Source organism: Carcharhinus amblyrhynchos, chromosome 10 (genome assembly GCF_965287045.1).
Source record: "Carcharhinus amblyrhynchos chromosome 10, sCarAmb.v2.hapA, whole genome shotgun sequence".
Lineage (NCBI taxonomy): Eukaryota > Metazoa > Chordata > Chondrichthyes > Carcharhiniformes > Carcharhinidae > Carcharhinus > Carcharhinus amblyrhynchos.
The window spans coordinates 35422860-35430504 of NC_137333.1; the positions used below are offsets into that span (position 1 = coordinate 35422860).

The window sequence follows — 7645 nt, forward strand, 5'->3', positions numbered from 1 at the left end:
CTACAGTTACAAAGAGGCCATTCGGCCCATCGAGTCTGCACCGACCACAATCCCACCCAGGCCCTACTCCCATACCCGTTCATATTTTACCCACTAATCCTCTAACCTGTGCATCTAAGGTCAATTTAGCATGGCCAATCAACCTAACCTGCACATCATTGGACTGTGGGAAGAAACACCTGGAGGAAACCCATGATGACACGAGGAGAATGTGCAAACTCCACACAGACAGTGACCCAAGCTGGGAATCGAACCCAGGTTCCTGGAGCTGTGAAGCAGCAGTGCTAACCACTGTGCTACCGTGCTGCCCGCATAGATGTAGAATTGATTCCTTGCAATCCAAGATGATATAAGGAATGGCCTTCAGAATCATGTCTGGGTTTCCAGATTGCAGGTTTGCCTTGGTATACACTTTACTTTTGCACAATGAAAGTAGAATTCTAAGGAGAATTAAATGATCAATCATGCTCAATGCAGTCAAGGTCAATATTCTATGTAGGTCAACTGAATCTATACTCAGAGGTGTCAGCTGCAAGGGTCTCAGGTGGGGTTATGAGATTTGTAAACTGCAAAAGTAGATATGTCAGTTGTGGAATGCAGAGAAGCACAAACACACATCACAACACCTGACAAAGATTTGGTCATTTAATTTATTATTCTAATGTACTGTGTAAAGAAATTACCAACCTGGGAGAATGGTTCAAATTTACTCAGATCAGCACTCCTTCAGTATTGTTTTATGAAAGTGTAAACATTGTCAGACTAGCCTTTGAGTGAACCTGAAATAAAATCTTAAAAGTACCAGACAGAGTATAACCATCGGTAACACACTGAGCTCCTGACTGCATGGCACTTCAGCTATAATGGAGGAAATATGAGGTCAGCTGCACCCTGTTAGCGCGCAACAAATCATTACCAAGTAATTCGAGTGAGTAGTCAATGATCTGGATGGTTACCTTTCTTATTTCACTGTAAAGCGTGCTGCTTCCCAAAGGAATCACTGAGGAGAGAGGATGGTTCCAACTAATGGCCTGAAATGAGTGCGAGAATGCACCATGCCTGTCTTGGGGACTGTCAGGCAAATTGGCAAGGGTGACTTTGTAAATCACTGTAGCTTTTGTGGAAAAATGCAGATAACACAAGGACTACAATTTTATAACTGTCAGTTAATGTTCTCTGCCTGAATCACCTATTGGAAGACAATGGTTTACAACCTGGTACAGTGGGGAGGCCTTTTTTATTGCCTTACAAGTAGCAACATTCCAGACATAGCAGGTGATTAATTTCATTGGCTAGCAATTAAAGAAAACTATTATCATCAGTTTCTGCTGTGCTTTCCTCTAATCTCAGCTCTTTGAGTGACTTTATCAGTCAGATCTGGACCTCAGAGCTGCTGTATAAAGAACACTAATAACATTGTGTTGTATCGGTTCAGAATCATACATTAGCTTACATGTTTGAAAATCCTCTATCCTTTCTTCCACTGAGATTCAAGGTGTAATTTATCCAAAATAAGAAGTTTGCATCAGATACACTGTTGCACTTTATAAATAAATTAGTCGTTATGGCTGAAATCCACTTCCATAATTATTGGGCAATTTCATTTTGTAACTTCAATTAACTGTTAATCCTCAATGTTTTCTATATTATATGTTTGGCTGATTTCATTTTTGTTCGTATATGTTAGCAACAATTAATTTCTTTGAATGAGATCTTTACTAATCTTGCCTCTTGTCTTTATCACTGTTCCTTCATTTTCCTAGAATCATAGTAATTAAACTTCAGGAGACCATTTGGCCCATTGCATGACACATTCATCTGAAGCAACCAATACTAATTCAATTTTCTTGCCCGTCTTTTTTCTTATATATGATATCAGTTTCAGTAGTCACATAGATTTCTGACCAAAACATTTCTATTGTTAATAAACTATGCCCCTTATTACAGAAGCACAAATAGATGGAAATAACTTTTCACTTGTTACTTCCCAAGCATATTTTCCATTGTTTTCCAATGCATCAAGTAACACTTCAGATGTTAACAACTGCTGCAGTCAAATAGTAAGGATTTGGGATATGGAATAGCATGAGGCTGAGGGATTATCAGCTAGACAATGGGTGGAATTTTACAAGATTTTTTTTTCTAAACATCCAGCTGGCATGAGTTTTTTTCATGGTGAATCTTATGCACTCTGTCTTTGAAAATGTGGGCAAGGCCATTTCGAGCCACTAGAGGCAGTGGGCAGGTTTTAATTTGTAGCCTTTGACGACATCGGCCAGTTGCAGAAGGTCACGGCTGAGGGGCTGTAGAGCAAGGCCCAGTCTCAGAGGGCACTTGCTGCTACCATTGACAGGTGGCCCCCAACTCAAATGGCCATTGCAGAGGGCTCGACCACTGTGGCAAAAATGCAGGTGGTCCTCCAGGACTGGCAAGGCCAGGTGACACCGAAGCTTCTGGAGCTCACTGCAGAAGCGCTGCCATCCCATGGAGTGACCCAGGGGCCCACAGGAACCCCAAGGGAGGAAGAAGGACTCGAGCCCATGCCGGGCCTTCTAGCCAGGAGACTGTGACTGTGGCTACACCTTCTGACTCCCCGCTTCCTAACCAGAGCATCTCAGAAGCAACAGAATGAAGAGGATGTCATGAATATGTTCCTGACATCTGGAAGCTGGCTAGTGTCCTCGAGGTCCAGGCCCTCCAGAGGATGAGCTCCAAGGACATCACAGGCCACGAGATGCTGTAGACAGCTGGCCCCCTCCACCTCCAATATACATCCTGGTGAGATACTAAGACATAGTGGTGGGCCACATAAAATTAAGTTGCAGTGGCACAAAGATGATATGGCTGAAGGGCAACACAAGTTGGAATATTCAAGTACTTTAAAGCCTCACTTTCACTTGTTATATTAGCACTTATTATGAAGGCACTTTTCTTGGCAACAATTAATGTTATTTCACCTCACGTTTGTGACCAATTTGTCTCTGATTAGCCTTTAATGGGGATGTACTTATCCCAACGGTCACTGGAGGAACTCTGCACATTAATGTCAATGGGGAAGGCCCCTCAAAGCACTGAGAAAACTAAGGCACTCTAAATAATTCACTGGCTAAAGTGGGTTGTGTGCATTGGTAGTGACTTACAGCATGGCACACCTAGAAACCATGAGAGATTCCTTCCCCACCTGCCCCAGGACCCTGCTTCCTTACCCACATCCCAGATGTGGGACCAGATGCCAGCATGCGTGCGGAGCTCAGGTAGAAATCATACTAGTTTGTACGAGGACATCACCATAATGACACATAGCAAATTATCATCACTCTCCTGCCTGCCACAGAAGCGCATACCCAGGCCCATCACTCTGGTGTTACAATGTTGCAGGAGATTGTCAGACTCCCTGGGGCAGGGGGGATGGAATCCATATGCCCCAGCATAGGCCTGTCATGACTAAAGTGCTTGTGATCCGGGCCACACTCGCATGCCTGACTCTTGCTGCTGTCAGCCCCCCAAGTGCCTGGGTGATATTGCTCAACATCATCTTCGTCTTTCTCCTCCTCCTCCTTCCTCCTCCCCAGCGATGTCCAGCTGGTCAGCTTCCACATCCTCCTCCTTCTCCACTGTCGTCCAGCTAGGTGGGACTGCTCTTGCATTCTTCAATTCTTAACTAGCTAATTGTAGCAAGGACATCACTTTCAATAGCTTCTCTTCCAGTTCCTGCACTGTTGCCTCAGGTGTCCCCAAGAATCTATCCTTGATCCCTTCAATTTCTCATCAACATGCTGTTCGTCTGCAACAGCACCATCATCTAAAAGCACATAGTTAGTTTATACACGTATGCTGATGATACCCAGCTCCATGATGTAAAGGCACCAATAATTATACTCTTAAGAATTGGGCATGCATGTTGTTGGTTCATTTACTGAGGCAAGGCACATGTGAAGCAGATACCTTTAAGTTTTATATCAAAGTTTATCAGAGTTTCAAAAGTGTGCATGCATGCACACCTATGTTGAGCGCAAAAGCAAAACTAAAACTGGATTGCATGACACTTTTTTTCTAGTGATGTCATGCTGCAATATCTTAAAGGCATGCTACATCTACCCTTCTTTTGAAATATGTCTCCCCTTTCAAAGAAGTATAACTATTTACAATACATGTCCATGTTCAGTTACCATTACGTATGTGCACAGAACATATTAATCTGAATCTCAAAAGCATACGGTAATCCGCTAGTCTGTGAAGATCCTGTAATGGTAATGTTGTTCTGAAGATTTATTTAATTGCTTATGGTGACCTGTAGGGTTGTCTCCTTGGATGTGTGTTCCTGGTTACATTTGGGATCTAGTCCTTGATGCAATAGGACTGCACAGAGGTTGAGGAGTTGGAAGGGATCTGATTTGTCCTCAGTTATGTCTCATTGTTGTGCCTTTGTGTGTAATAACTTCATTGGATTTTGGTTCTGAATCAATCCTTGTCACCTTGGCTGGTTGCCATGCACTTTTTGTGGGATCCTGGGTGTGAACATGCTGTCCCAAATATGAATGCGGCAATTCTGTTGCTGCATTTTTATCTTGATCTTTAGTCATTTTCTCATTCAGCTTTAAATGTTGCCCTCTAGTTTCTGGGAGAGTAGAATAGATAAGGATCGGGAAATTGGTGTGTACTGGACTGTTAAATCTGAGTTCTGCTGGTGATGGAATGGTGGGACTTAAAGGTGTTGATCTGAGATGTAACATTTTAATGTGTAGATTTTGATTGGTTTGTCTACATTTGAGAATTAGGGATTTTACCATGCAAATCATTAATTCAGTTAGGCCATTCAATCTAGGATAATGAGAAGAATTAATGTGATCAATATTCTACTTCTCTCTCATCCTGAAATGGCTTACCAATAAGTTGCTGATCAGTATCCATAATGATCTCTCTAGGCACACCAAATAAACTGAAAATAACACTGAGAGTATGTAACATTTGTGCTTGATGCTTTATATAGTTGTTGGATAAAGGGTATTTGGTAAAGTAGTTGATGATGAAGTCAGTGCAATGGACATGAGTGGGTCAGATGTAATTTTGGACTGAGGATAACTAAGAACTTCATATGGAATCAGTTTTTTGTACTGACTTGGCATATGCTCTTCATGTGCCTTGCACTTCTTGATGAATACTTTTATGTCATTGTTCATATCTGGCCAAGAGATAAGATTTGTCTCTCCCAATGAGAAGACTCTCAAACCTATGAGCCCCTTTCTGAGTGAAGTTTTTTTTTGGTTTTTCATTCCAATTCAATCAAATCAAGTCCAATTCAGAGTCCCAGCAAGTTGAGACATTCCCGATCCAAACTGACAAGACAGGGCTCTCACTTCCTGAGTTGGGCTTGATCTACATGATCCAAGCTGATTGGAGTAGGTGTAGCTCCACCTCCAAGGCTTGATCTCATTGACTGACATCTTAGCCAACAGGCCGAGATGCCGCTTTTAAAAATTGCTTCAAATGAAACTGAAATGTGACCTAATGACTTCAGCCAGGTGCAGCATGTCCATACTACACTTGATCTTAGCCAAAAGGCTGAGAAGTTGCTGAGTGAAGTTGCTGAAGAATATCAAGTCATAAAGATTCAGGTATCATGACTTGTCTTTAAAAATGACTCCCCAGGAGTTGCTTAACTCATCCCAATAAGGTCAAAATGGTCCCTCATCGTTAACATGCTAAATTGAATCAAACTATCCTTCAGTAATGGCTTTCCACGAATTATGTAGTGGGGAAGCTGTCACCATTTCTTCTTGTAGTGTCTGTCATTTCCATTGCACAAAATGTACCTGACCTGTCAACAAATTTGCATTCTCCTGCAGAAGTAATGTCGCACTTTTGAAATTGCCAATTCATTAAAACGTCATTAAATTCAGGACATTTTGAGGTTAGGTCATGAACTGAAGTGATAAGAATGGTTTTTGTTGGTCTGCCTTGTGATATAAACACAAATATATAGAAACTAGGAGCAGATCCTTCAAGCCTCCTTCACCAATCAGTTTGATCATGGCTGATCCAATATCTCAATGCCATATTCCTAATTTCTCCCCATGCTCCTTCATGCCATTAAAATCTAGAAATGTGTCTAACTCTTTATTTGATACAACCAGTGACTTGGCCTCCACAGCCTTCTGTGGTAGAGAATTCCCCAGGTTTATTGCCTTTGAGTGGAGAAATTCTTCTCAGTCACAAGAAGGCTACCTTGTATCTTGAGACTGTGTCCCCTGGTTCTAGATTCCCCAGCCAGGGAAAGCATTGTCGCTACATCGGGTCTTTCCAGACATAGAAACATAGAAACATTAGAGCACAGTACAGGCCCTTTGGCCCTCAATGTTGCGCCGAGCTATGTCCAATCCCAAGATCAAGCTATCCCCTCCTATAATTCTGGAGTGCTCCATGTGCCTATCCAATAACTGCTTGAAAGTTCCTAAAGTGTCCGACTCCACTATCTCAGCAGGCAGTCTATTCCACACCCCAACCACTCTCTGAGTAAAGAATCTACCTCGGACATCCCTTCTATATTGCCCACCATGAACTTTATAGTTATGCCTTCTAGTAATAGCTACATCGACCCAAGGAAATAGTTTCTGCACGTCCACTCTATCAATCCCTCTCATCATCTTATAAACTTCTATGAAGTCGCCTCTCATCCTCCTCCGCTCCTGTTAGAATTAATCAGAAATGTATAAAATGATATGAATTGTGACTCACCTGCAGTCAGAGCTTGCTGATAGACCTGCAATCTTTGAGCGTCCCCAACGTAGAGCATCTCTGACACGCAGGAGGACTGATTGTATTTGCACTCCAGGGCTATGTATTCTGCTCATGGAATTGGTCAACTGTTGTATGCCAAAAATTGCGCTGTAGCAGGTTTTGCCATAGCCTTCCATGTCTGTGAATACATCTTTTTTACAATTTACAGGAGTAATATGTTGATATATGCCCATACCTATCTTGGACAATAATGAATAGTTACCAACTTTCGGAGAACAGATAATTTGAATCTTGGCAAACACCTTGGATAGTGTGATGGTATCTATGTTTTCCATGAGATTGACAGTTTGAAATATGTTCACTGCTCTTTATCTCATCTTTATCTGCATATTATCATTTTCTGGTTTGTGAGTCATCTCATGTAGATGCTTCTGCCAGGGTACGAGATGGTTATTCATATTCTTATTGTTTGAAGTTATCTGGTGTCTACAGTCTGTTTGCACCAGTGCTTGGCTATTTGTAGCTACATCAACATTTGCTCGAATGCATTGCAGCTGCCAATGGCCCATTCAGCCACATGCTTTGCAAAATTGCTGGAAAGTTCTTGATGCCATATCTTGGAGTTGTACTTAGTACAATGTAAGCTTTGTTGACTGTGAGTATCACCTCATATTTGCACCCTTGAGTAGTTCTTTGATCCTATATCATAAAATTCCTACAGTGTAGAAGGAGGCCATTTGGTCCATCAAGTCTGCCCCGACAACAATCCTACCCAGGCCTTATCCCCACAACCCCATTATTTACTCCAGCTAGTTCCCCTGACACTAAGGGACAATTTAGCATGGCTAATCAAACTAACCATGACATCTTTGGAGTATGGGAGGAAACCTGGGCAGTCACCAGGCAA

General features: G+C 42.1%; 1 non-coding gene across 1 annotated transcript; it reads right to left on the bottom strand.

The window, feature by feature from the left end:
• Nucleotides 1-5378: 5378 nt before the first annotated feature.
• LOC145349612 (U2 spliceosomal RNA) lies at nt 5379-5574 on the bottom strand. Its single transcript, XR_013888122.1, has one exon. It is a non-coding gene; the product is annotated as a U2 spliceosomal RNA (small nuclear RNA).
• Between the last annotated feature and the right edge of the window lie 2071 nt (nt 5575-7645).